This window comes from Leuresthes tenuis, unplaced genomic scaffold (genome assembly GCF_036924035.1).
Source record: "Leuresthes tenuis unplaced genomic scaffold, fLeuTen1.0.hap1 SCAF_11, whole genome shotgun sequence".
Classification (NCBI taxonomy): domain Eukaryota; kingdom Metazoa; phylum Chordata; class Actinopteri; order Atheriniformes; family Atherinopsidae; genus Leuresthes; species Leuresthes tenuis.
In genome coordinates this window covers 19,117,660-19,129,973 of record NW_027325365.1, presented here as the reverse complement: position 1 = coordinate 19,129,973, position 12,314 = coordinate 19,117,660, and the positions used below count along the sequence as shown (strand labels likewise).

The 12,314-nt window shown below is 39.8% G+C and overlaps 1 protein-coding gene across 2 annotated transcripts in view; it reads left to right on the top strand.

Moving 5' to 3' along the window:
- The first annotated feature begins 2,293 nt into the window (after positions 1-2,293).
- The window catches only part of nlgn3a (neuroligin 3a), a 126,491-nt gene continuing 116,470 nt past the window's right edge, over positions 2,294-12,314 (top strand). For both annotated transcript variants that reach the window (XM_072395952.1, XM_072395953.1), the window contains exon 1: positions 2,294-2,624. The gene's annotated coding sequence lies outside the window, so the exon portion shown is untranslated. The remainder of the gene's footprint in view (positions 2,625-12,314) is intronic.

The following is a 12,314-nucleotide window of genomic DNA, read 5'->3' as shown; positions in this document are numbered from 1 at the left end:
TGACTCCTAACGCATAAGCGTTATACTCAAGCATGGTTTTGATATAACCCAACCAGTTGCCTCAGGCACAACATTCATCTAATTGAGACTGCGTTGACACTTCTGTGACAACAAATGACTTGACTTGTAAATCTCTGGACTCCGCTCCTGTCGCATGTTGTATTTGTGAACCTCATCAAGGGTGGGACCACAAGGACACCCTTTCAAACTCTGCTTTTGTGCATGTGTGTGTTTGTGTTTTTACTGAGTAGCTCATAAAAGGAATAGACTATTAGATTTGAGTATGTTGCTCAAACACAGCATGTCTTGCATTCTGGTCTGCATCAGTTTCTCTGCCTCTTTTATATTTTCCACAGTTTGATTTTTGAATGTCAGAAGGGAGGGAGGGAGGGGGGGGGGGGGGTAGTGTTGCATCAACCCCTTGCTGTTCTATAATTAAAAGGTCTCTGCACACAAGAGTGACATTAACAGTCATATGGATGTTGGTTTCTGTTCCAGAAGACCAGATCTGGTTTCAGTGATTAAAACTAAAGATAAACATATTAAAGGCTGCTGTAATTTCTGACTCTTCCTCTATTTAGAAATGTGCTTGTCACTTATTGGGACTTATTTTCTGAGCTATAAAATAGATAGTATTTTTATACTTTAAAGTAGTGGTGTCATTTAAACTGTCCAAAACTGCACTCTACACATTTAGTTGTTCTCAATAAAGAACTCCTCTTGATCCTTAATGAAATTTAAAAGGCCACAGTTTGAATTTAATGCAAGCATTTTCGTGGACATTTAGACACAAATAATGTTGACCTTATTGCTGCACATCTTCAGTAAAAAGATAAAACCTCATATAACTGTGGACTGTATAAACATAACAGCATAATAGAGCACATTCAAGGACAAAGGAAGAGCAACATGATGATACAGTTTTGATCTCAGTTGGTTTTAAAAGCCAATAATAAGAGACAGGTTTTCAACCAAGATGTAAAAGTGTCATTAGAGGGAGCAGACTTATGTGGAGGGATAAAATGTTCCATGGAGTTACATCATTTATAATATTTACTGCTTTTCCCATAATGCATTGTGACTCCAAGTGCAGTAATTAGTCAAAAGAGACCCAGTGCTTAAAATAAGTAGAAATTACTTAATTACTTTTTTTTTAGACAAGTGTTTATTCCATACATAAGACATCTCTTTAACCTCTTTTGGATACCTGCCAGCTCCCAAAGCTTTTTTTTTTTTTTTTAAGATATTCCGAAAGTAAAACCTTGATTATTTCTGGTTAAAGAATCCCAAGATGGTTTAAGTGAAATTCTGATGTGAACATAAATTATCCAGCAGGTTGACAAGAAATCCTTTTGCCACATTATTTGTTGAGTCATTTATATAGAGAGGCTGATGATTGTTTATGAGTACTAGTTATTATTCAAAAGCAATTATATAATGATTTCTGTGGCTCTGGAGGAGCTCTCTCCAATGAGGAAATTGCTCTGATGTCATAGCAGTATGATGTATAACAGAAAGCCTGCATTACAAACTGGAAGCTGTAATAAAGATGTGGGCATTTATACTGTAATGCTATTAAGTCTAAAGGAAAGCTAGTCGCATTAGGTGAGTGCATCCAGTGTTTTGAGATCTCATGGGATTTAATTGATTTTAACCATTCCTCCTCTCTAATCTGCCTCGTGCGAGTTCTCCAGCGTCACGATGGCACAATCCTAAACAGCTAATGTCAGTTACTAAGACTCATTTTTCAGTTTCTCTCCTCAATTGCATTTTTTTTTTGTTGCAATTTCTCATATTGGTTCAGAAATATTAGAAGCTTAGTAAATGCAGTGCAACTCCTTCAAGTTAATACTGGTGAAGAACGCAAGATAAACCACAAAATGCAGGGTACTGTTATACTTGTTAGGCTTAACTCGCCCGCTCAGCATGTAAGGAACTCGCCTCCTCCTCATTCATTAATTTTCTCCTGCCCCATCAAATTCCTCCTGCCTGCTCCCAACTGTCATATTTGTAAATAGCACATCAGGACTTAATCTTCGTTTCAAATTGGAGTTCCTCACAGGATGGGGCCATTTGGCGCGACACGCTAAAGAATGAGCCATCAGAGTAATAAAATAGGGTTATTTTTGATGAGCCGTCAAGGAAGGCAGAGCAGATGGGCAGAGCATAGTTAGAAGGCATAAATCGTCTGCTCCTTTTCATGTGTGATGCGTGTGCCCTTGGTTACCTAGTAACTCTTCTCTCCATCTCCAGTTGGCGCTCCCGAATAAATATTCACGCGGGATAGCGCGGCGCGCCCCCGCGAAGCTCGTGTTGAGCCCGAGAAGAGTCAAAGCAAAAAGCGTCAAAACGCACCAGGACTAGAAGGAGAGCTTCCCGCTGGGGAAAAAAAGAGAATAAAACAACGTAGAAGAAAACCATAAATATGACACCAGAGAGAAGATAATGAAAGCCGTTATCGCTGAATTGGAAGGTCATCTTCGAAAAACATATAAGCAGTGCTCAGACTACTCGGATATTTGGAGTAGGCTGCAAACCCGACTGCAAGTGAAGATCCCGAGACGGTCAAACATTGCTTTTTATTTTCAGAAAGGCATGGGGGGATTTACACCTCGACAAAGCAGGTGAGTCATATTTCGATACTTTAGACTGCCTTCGCGATGAGCGACTCATAGGTTGCGGGGGAAATGGGCACATCTGAATTCTATGACTTCAGTTTTTTCCTGCAAAGATTAAGAGTTTTAAATCGCAACGTAACATCGACGCAGCGCTGCAACCCTGCAGTGACTTCGAACAGACAAATCCGAGTCTTGTTTGAGGTTGAGATGCATCTTTTACTCACTCCGACATAGCCTGTGTAGCTTGCTACAATACGCACTGCACTGCAAACGTCAACGCAGTGGATTAATGCTTGTGAGAAACGCTCAGGGCACTTGTTACTTGGGCATAAAGACATCTTGTGCGCGTGGAGAGCAATGACGCGTGAGCTCCCCGTTATTGCACTCCTTTTAAGAACAATTAAATAGACCGATGATTTGCTGTTCCTGAAGGAAATAAGGGACATTAGGGGAAATTAAAGGCAGAGTGATGCGTGTTAAGCCTTTATGTTTGAACGCAGCTTTGCCTGCATCTGAGATAAAGAGAAGCAGGATTGTCTACCACAGACAGACACGGGGATGCCCATTTCCTATTCTTTTAAAGTTTTTTTTTCTCATGCACTGATTTCCTCTGAGGTTTACGGATGAATAATTTTCTTGCTAATTCTAAATCCCCAAGTGTACGACCACAAGGTTCAGTGAGGTGTGGCTGCCTGTTCTAAGGCATATTTGCACTTTAAAGTGACTGAGTAAACTTATGAGAAAATGAAAATGAATATGAGAAAATTATTCTTGATTTTAGCTCTTCTCGTTTCACATTTTTGTGTTTTTTTTGTATGACAGTTTTTTTTCCCCCAGTATTCCTTGCTCTAAAACAATAATGGTTGCTTCAAAGAAGAGTGAATTGATTGTTTTAATGATCCCGCAGGCCCCATATAGGTCTGCACTGACAAAGTGGCATTCCTGGACACATGGCACACTCGGAAATAAGTGGTCTCATTGTGGTCAGTGGTAGAAAGAATAATTAACTGAGTTGAATTTCAAAGAGAGAAGAGAGAGGGAAAATGTCAAGCAAGAGTTGTCATGGTGATAAGTTGAATAAGCAATGCGTCCCTGAACCCTAAGAATTTTATTCGCCTTGTAGCGCTCTATTGATGAAAGGGGTTCTTAATTGGTGATAATAATACACAGACACACACATATGAAATTCCTGGTTTTTGTTGCACACATTTTAAAACCCCCATACGAAATTTGATTAGAACCCTTTACGCTTTGTTTTGATTTGCAAGCAAATTGTGTTCATTTATATTGTATGTGGTTCCACAATATCATGAGAGGAATTATGCATGGTGCTGCTTGCTGCTTCTGCTTGTTAATTCTCTCTCTGGCCCCCTCTGTAATTGTATTGTAGTCCAGTAAAGTGCTATTTTTCAAGTTCCCTGCTGTTTTAATATCTACTCTTTGCTCTTTGTCTGAATTATTTGGATCTACTGGAGCTGCGTAACAATCACGGCAGCTTCGTTTACAACAAAATCTATGCTTCGGGTTTGGAGCTGTGGGGGAGAAATTACAGAGAGCGCTGCTTGCTGAATGTGTTCATTTGCTTTCCGGATTACACTGGAGGGGTTGAAACCATCAAGAGGTGGTCAGCATGTGATCAGTGACAGGCCCTAAGACTAACACACTCCCACATACATTTGACAGTGCAGCATTGAGTCTGTTGTTTACTCATGTGAGTCTCTGGGCTGCTCAAGAAAAGCTCCATGAGCCTCTCTGTCTGCTGCAAAGGTCAGCGAGGCTTCGTCCTGACCTAAAGTGTATACACCTGAGTATGTCTTGGCCTGACTTAACATGGATGAGCCACTCATTGGTGGGTGCCCCAGAGGCCTCTTGTTCTTTAGCCTTCGGTTTCTTTTACCGCATGCTCTCGTTATTGCTCTCATATCCACCGCATGGACAGAAGTGTGCAACTGTGCTCCTCTGTGTGTAGCTGAAGTGCATTGGCACATATATGAGGAAGGCTGTGGAAGGTTATTTGTGTTTTCTAATATTCTTCATAGTGTTTGATGTGTTGTCTTGAAGCAGCAGGAGCAGGGACTGAATAATTTCCCAAATGGTTACTGCCGACCTTCTGAAAATGTGTCCAATCGCTGTCTTTTGCTACAGCTGAAGAAAGGCTACTGTTGTTAGAGCACTGTTTTCACAATTTGTTAAGTCATAGGTACAAAGAAAAAAAAAAAAGAAGGCAGCAAATGCAAGACTGCTCTTAGACACTCACAGTTTGCAACAAGCTATCTAAAAAGACTTCTTTAAATAATTGCAGGCACAGAGATTTATTTATTTATTTCATTTTTGTCTTTATTGCCCCTAAAAATGAGGTAAATCAGAGTCTCACAGATGTTTAATTACACTACACAAGAGAACACTCAAATGAGTCTAAATCTGTTAAAACCAAGCCAAACTGTATCTTGACGATGTGTCAGCTGAGCACGAGGGCTGCTCGATTATATTGAAAATCTCAGTGATGATTGTTCGGTCCAGCACTGAGATCCCAAGCAGTTATCATCAATACTCGCTTACTTTGGAAACATATGGCAGCACTTTTTAGAAGTCTGCTATTTGTTGTCCCTGGTTGGACTTCAAAGCACACCCAAACAGCCGAATTGATTTTACCTTTCTTACTCTTTCCTTCATCCTGGTTGAAACTGAACTCAACCTGGCAGGGAGTCAGTTTGGGCTTTCAGTCAGGGCCAAAGACACCATCGTGAAGGAAAAAGGTGCAAAGGAACACCTTACAAATTAAGAGCATCATTGCAAAAGGAACTTCAACGCGATAATTGCTTTATATCAATTATCTTGTTTTCTTAATCATTGAAAGCCAAAATCATAATTGAGAATCAAATTCAATTAATTGCACATTCGCCCTGAGCGCTTCAGTTGCCCTTCACAGACATGGATGCACTGTGACTAATGGAGGAGGATCAACTTGTCTCTTCATATTTACTCATGAGGATGAGCTTTCATCATCATCAGCTCACACCTTTTCTGACAGGATTGCTGAAGAATGATGATTGTGATGGGTGATGATTATCTAGTTGCACATTAGTCATATTCATTTTAATAATAAATAAGACGTATTTGTTGAATCTGTAACGGAAAAGATTAAAGTCTTTGTGTGACTAACAAAGGGATTTTGGCCCCAGGCACTAAGATGTGCTTCAAGTCTACTGCACATAACATATTTAACAGAGATATTACATTGTTCGTGGCCCAAAAACATCTCCCATGACTAACAGGTTTCCCTGCCAAAGACCAATGTCTGCTTAGTAAACAAGATTCTTTTGGACATCGCCATTCTAACTACAAAGCAGATGTCACACAGTATGTCTCCACTCACTAACTGCCAAAAGTTATTCACTCTATTAATTATTTATTAATTAGGCCATCCACACTCGATAACACAAGGATGAAGCCCACTGAGTTCAAGTCAGAGACTTATACAAACAAGCGGCAGCAGTGGGGATGTATTTTGGATAGTAAACTTTCTTAAAGGAGCCATTTTAATGTGAATCACTTGAAGATAAATTGCAGTCATAATAGGGACAGAGACTGTGTCTCAGAGGCAATATTAGGCTTACATTTACTTACTTTTGGGATAAGCTTTTCTTTTTTTATATCAAACTTCCACACACAAAAAAAAACTAAACAAAAAAATACCTTTTTTCTCTGCTTGGAGCAAGAATTAATTGGCCAAGCCAGTGTGTGCACATTGGTTTACATTCCAGTAACTTTACATTGAGAAACAGTTTGCTTTCATTGTCACTGCGAAGTTATGACTGACGTAAGTTAGTGCAGGTGTCAGGTGCTGTTGTTTTCTCAGTGAGATCAATTAATCAATCTATATGGAATCAATATAAGGAGGTTGATCAGATGGGTAAGTTTGTCTGGCTGGGATCAGCGGTTCATGCAACGTCATCATCATCCAATTGGACTGGTCAGGGTTAGTGGGCATGGCTTCTAAAGTAACATGATGAATTACTTTGATGTGGGTGGAGCTAGTCAGGCTGAGCCCACAGTCAGCTGTTAGAACATCTGGAATATCCGCCTCTGTTGTATTTTCAATGTGTAATGCACCATCTGCACTGTTGCACCAGTTATCGTGCTTATTCTTCTTCTGCCAATTCATCATGTTTTGTCAGGTCTGTCAGATTATTTCTTATTGGCTGTTCAGAGTAGCTGGGGAATCCATGATATCACCCAATTATTTTGAGGTTTCTTCCTATTTACCATCTTTGCCACTTCCTATCATCTTTCACTGCCAACATACCAAGTGCTGCCAATGTCACTCCTGAAGCAAATTTCTCACAAACCATATCCTCAAACTACTCGCAAATCTTCTATGGTGACATAACAACAATAGTGTGATAGCAAGCATAGCTCTGCTTTGTTCACAGGCTTTATGTACGCAGTTTCCCTTGATGAATACTGTAAATAGACTACGTCCCCCTCTGCACTGTAGAGTTACATCCTCAAGCTCAGGTGCAGATGATATGTCCTTGCTGGCAGTTGAATGTGATGTTTGCAGTGTATTCAAGTGCAATTTGAACACAAGATAACCTGATGCTGGCAATACGAGGTGAACCAGCAGTGCATCCTTTTGTATGCTGGTTCCTATCATCTCATTGGTTTATAAGAGCTCACACATTTTCTTCGTCATCACTCACTTTTTAAGTTTGATTAACTCACTGCAGTTAATGTGTATGCAGTAAATAAGTAAATTGATAAATAGAATCAACATGTTTAGGGTCAATATATATAAAAAAAAAGCTTTAAATACGACATTTTGTCAGCCTTTTGCCTTTGAAATTTAACGGTGCCACTCTTACTTCTACATTGATTAGTGATACCAGAAGTTCCTGACATGGCAGTATGCTACATCATGGGAGTGAGACTGGGTTCATAAACAGATTATGAGAAACAACTGTCTGCTAGATATGAACATACGTCACTCACCAGCTCACTTTTAAAATATCTGTCAAAAAAACGTTACAGCCAAATTTGAACTGAACAAAAAGAAACCGTCTTTCTTTTCTGATTTACTGAGACTGGCAGTGGTGAAACCCTGCCTGTTTGTTTTCAAAAAGCAAGTCTTAATCCGCATCATTCAAAATAGCATTTTGTATAACTTAATCCACCCTGAGAGTATAGAAGCAACTGACAGGGAGTCAACACGTTTTAATTCCAGGGATGACGGTTAATGTCCAGGTAAAGTTGTTGCGAGTGTGCCTTTTCCCCTGCCACTTTCCACAGCTTCTTATCCAACTTAGCAATCACTAAGCCCCTTTCTCTCCTAATTTCTTAACATGGAGTGAGTATTGTGTGGGTCTAGCAGGACACAGAGACAAGGGGCCATCTAATTCATGGGGTAAATTAGTGGAGATAAGGCCTGAGTCAGTACCTCCAGCCTACCATAGATCCCCTGGGGCAGGCTCTTAAGGAGCTTAGTAAAAGCCTGTCGTATGAAGACATGACATGGAGCTGGCTAAATGGGCTACGTCGGAGTGTCTTCCATCAACCTAATATTTATATATGGGTCACTGTCGTTCAGGCTTTAATCCCATTCAATTTATTCAGTCTTGGTTATTAATTCAGAGTTTTTAGGAAAACACAGCACCACGAGTGGGAAAGGTGAAAGAGGATGTATTCGTGAGTCACAAATGTAGTTGTGCATCAAACTGACGCAACACTTAGGCCCTCTCATAAGACTATGTTGTATTAAAGTCTGAATCTATGCCACCAAATCAATAATGAATGCTGGTTTACCCGTAGTAAAAGAACAAGGAAGAACTCCTCCTGAGTCACTGGGTCACATTCACTGGGGAAACAATTAGAGGCTTCTTTGCGCTTCACACTGCTGCTGCGTTTTTTTTCTTCCTCTTCTTTCAGCTTCACGCAATTCCCTTAATTTTTCTCAAGGGTCCAGCCGCACGTCTGTTCCGCTGTTGAGAAATTACAGACACCGGCCGCAAAGACTTTTCTAGGCGGAACAACAAAAAGGCGGTGTCAGGTCCATGTGATATATGCTGGGCCATGTGAAGTGGAAAGCTACATGACGGATAGGACACCAGTCTTGCGGGTGTGAGTTAACCTCATAATGCTGACAGATTACAGATTTAAATATTTCAAATCTCACAGAGCACATGCTGCTAGTGACGAAGAGAGTGGAAATGACTGCAGTAATGCACAAGATTAATAGAGAGCCTTTCTCTCTCTCTCCCATGCACACATACATTAAAACACGCAAACTTTCCAAAGCTACTTGTTGGCCATCATGTTCTCACACAACTCTGCTCCGCAAGTATTCTTGAATTACAGTTGCTTAATGTTCCTCTGCATAGTTTCTCATTAATCTTGTTCTGTTCTTGGAGCTGTTGCCAGCCTCGCTCGCACGAAAATACACTACTTTGTTACCCCGGCTAAATATTTGTTTTGTTTTTTTTATTTTTCAGATTTTCTTTGAGCCAAATCTATGCCGGCATCGAGTCCAGCGTCAGTGTCATGTTGCTTCACCCTTTTTGCTCAATACAAGCTGTAAATAATGCAGAAGCATTTATTTTAAAAAAAAAAATTGCTTGGAAGCAGACTCCTCACTTTTCACTTTTTACCCTTTAAAAGCACACAGAGAGGGCATTAGGCCCACGTTTGAGTTGTTAAAAGCTCTATTGCTTATTTAGCTTTTGATTTTCTATTCCACTGTTTTTGCTATGAAGAGTCTTGTCTTTACAGTTTTGTGCCAGAATTGTAGAAATATGTCACCTTAAAGCAAACATGTTATTTTCTTGCTTCTTTTTTCTTCACTGCAGTGTTACAGATTGAAAAACACAGTGTCTGTTAATGCTGTTTCAAAATCTTTCCTCATATAACAGGAATCTCATTCTCAAATTGGAGAAAGATTTTTCATGTTTAGATTTTTAAAACCTCAGATGTAATTTATGCGTAATAGTAGAATATACGATCCCCTCAGGTCATTAAACCCACTAAATTGTCAACAACAACACTGAAGACATGTCCTTGGTGTCTTTAGCTGTGGCTGTTTTTCTGCCTTTCCTCCCACATTTCATATTAGGCTTGCTGGAGACTCTGAACTGCCTGTAGGTATGCTATGAACAAAAGTGGATGTGTGTGTGTGTGTGTGTGTGTGTGTTAAAATTTTGATGGGTACGCATAGTGTTCCAGTCTAGTCGTTGTGTCCAGTAATATTTATAAGCTTAGTATCACAGCTGTGACTTAGAGGCTGGAGGAATGGTGTGGGTTGAGCAGGTCAGTGATATATTTCCCACAAAAATGTGGCGAATGATCAGTTCTTCTTTGGTGGAAATGGCAAAGTGCCCTTGAGCAAGGCCATTGAAACCCACCAATTACTCCACGGGTGCTGTAACTATGGCTGCCTCCTTCTTTGGGTGTGTGTTCATTCTCTCTAGTGTGTTTGCCTAAATTGCTCATTGTTCCTCATGTGTGTTCATGACTTACAGATGGGTTAAATGCAGGGGTCAAACTCCTTTGTCTGGAAAGCATGCAGGCAAATAAAGATGATTTTCCCTAAGCAAAGTGTTTATACTGCAGAAGCTTTTTGGACTTGCCTTCATGGCACTGAAAACGCTTTACCTTTATACCTTCTTCTAACCAACATTAGCACTGGTTTATTTTAGTGCTAACATGTAAACCTGCTCCTGACTGTTGTCTATTTATATCTCTTGCCAGCTTGGCAAAGCTTCCTGATAGCCTTTGAGAACAGAGACATTTCTCCATCTAGCTCTGGGTCCATCTGTGCCCATATTCCTCCCAAAAGGAGCCATCCTCCACAATTATAGCCCTCTTTCAGTGATACCATCATCATGCCATCATTCTCTGTAAGAACAGGCTCCAGGAAATTGACTTGATATTAATCTGACAAAATTACCAAGAAAGGAAATTAGACTGGGGGATTTTCTCATGCATTGATTGTGTTTTCAAGGCAAGATGCACAATTTTTGGAGTTTAGGTAGTAATACATTGAACCTACTGATAATTTAAACCCTTTTGTGAGATGGGATGAACATATCAAAGGTAGAAATAGGGTTAAAAAAAAAGAAAGACAATTTTTTTTAACCTATTATGCTCAATGTGATTTTCTGCAGCTCATCACAACGACACAGATCCAGATTCACCTGAAAATCTGGGTCATTACAGAAATAGCCTTGTGACTTACTCTCCCAAGATGGCAGTTCTTGATGAATTGGTGGCTGTAGGTCACTATAACAGTTGGGTTTTTTTTTTTTTTTGGTTTTTTTTTTGGGGGTGGGTGGGTGAGGATGACGGAAGGAGCTCAAGATTTGGATGAGTTTTGAGATTTAGGGTTTTGGATTAGAAAAAAAAAAGTTTTCCATGTCGGGAGTTCAGTGGCGTGGGCGAACACAGTGGAGTGGAGGGATCCTCTAGGCAATTTTGTGATCCTTTAAGTAGCACAGATTTAAGGGTTTTGCTAAAACACTACAAATTATGTGTTCCAAAAGCTCATAATCGCATATTATTTGTAGAAAGCTGTAACTTTGTGGGACGGTATTTAAACCCACCGTATTTTCATGAGCTTAAAGTCACAAGTTTGTAACCGAAAGCTTCAGCATTTTTTTTTCCTGTTTCCTGTGTAAATCTGGAAAGTCAGACATGCAGTTTGTCTCTTGAGTCATTACAACAGGAAGGCAAATTTGAAACAAGCGACTTTCAGACTTGTAGTATTTCTTGAAGTCCCATTGCCCCAGGCCCTCAGTGAATTTCAACACTGTTTAAGTACAGGTGTTGAATGACATAATAATGGTGGGCAGTTCAGTCCAGAAGCTGAGGAGGGAAATGATACTGCTGGATAGAAATGGTTCTCAGAGAGTATCAGGAATGGAGAGGGGATCATTGAGGATAAGATCAAGGACAGGAGGAAGAGGTGAGATTGAAAAGAAACAAGAGGAAAATGGTTGGGGTAAAGAAAGGTAAGCCCGATAAGCTTTTTTACAACTGGGCTCTGGGCTGAGGAAAGCCAGTCAAACAAACAAACAAAAAAAAAAAGCTGCCAGGTTTGTGTTATTCATGCTGTGGACAACCACAGCTTTACTATCTATTTTTTAAAACACTACCCAAACAACAAGTAGAATACAAATGCTACTGAGATGTATCCTGGAATTTTTCTGCACCCCCTCTTTTATGTGCAGATTGATTGAAGTAGATCTACATGCCACATTGAAATCTACTAAATGATTCAACGTTTTTTTTTTTTTTTTTTTGACACTTCAGAATTTGCTAGCATTCTCTTCTCTTATTCTCTTTAATCATGTCCTTTGAATCCCAACCTGCTTCACACAAGTTTAGCACATCTAAAATTCTACAGAAGCCTCTAACTCCCAAACAAACATTTATTGCTGAAGCTGTTTGGTTGCCTGGCACCCGGTAATATGTTCACTAATGGGTTGTTCAATTGAGTTATTTGCTACTGCTGCTGAAGGATAACAGTTCACCAGGATATTAAATTTACATTCTTTGAGCCTCTTCTCAAAGACCAAGCTTTCTTCAAAGTCTCAGATGAATTACTTGAATTAAGTTTAAATTTTGTGTGTTTTAAAGGCCAAAAGGCATCAGAACAAAGTACATCTCAGGAGCATTCCATAGTCCTACACCTTATCCTACTTGATT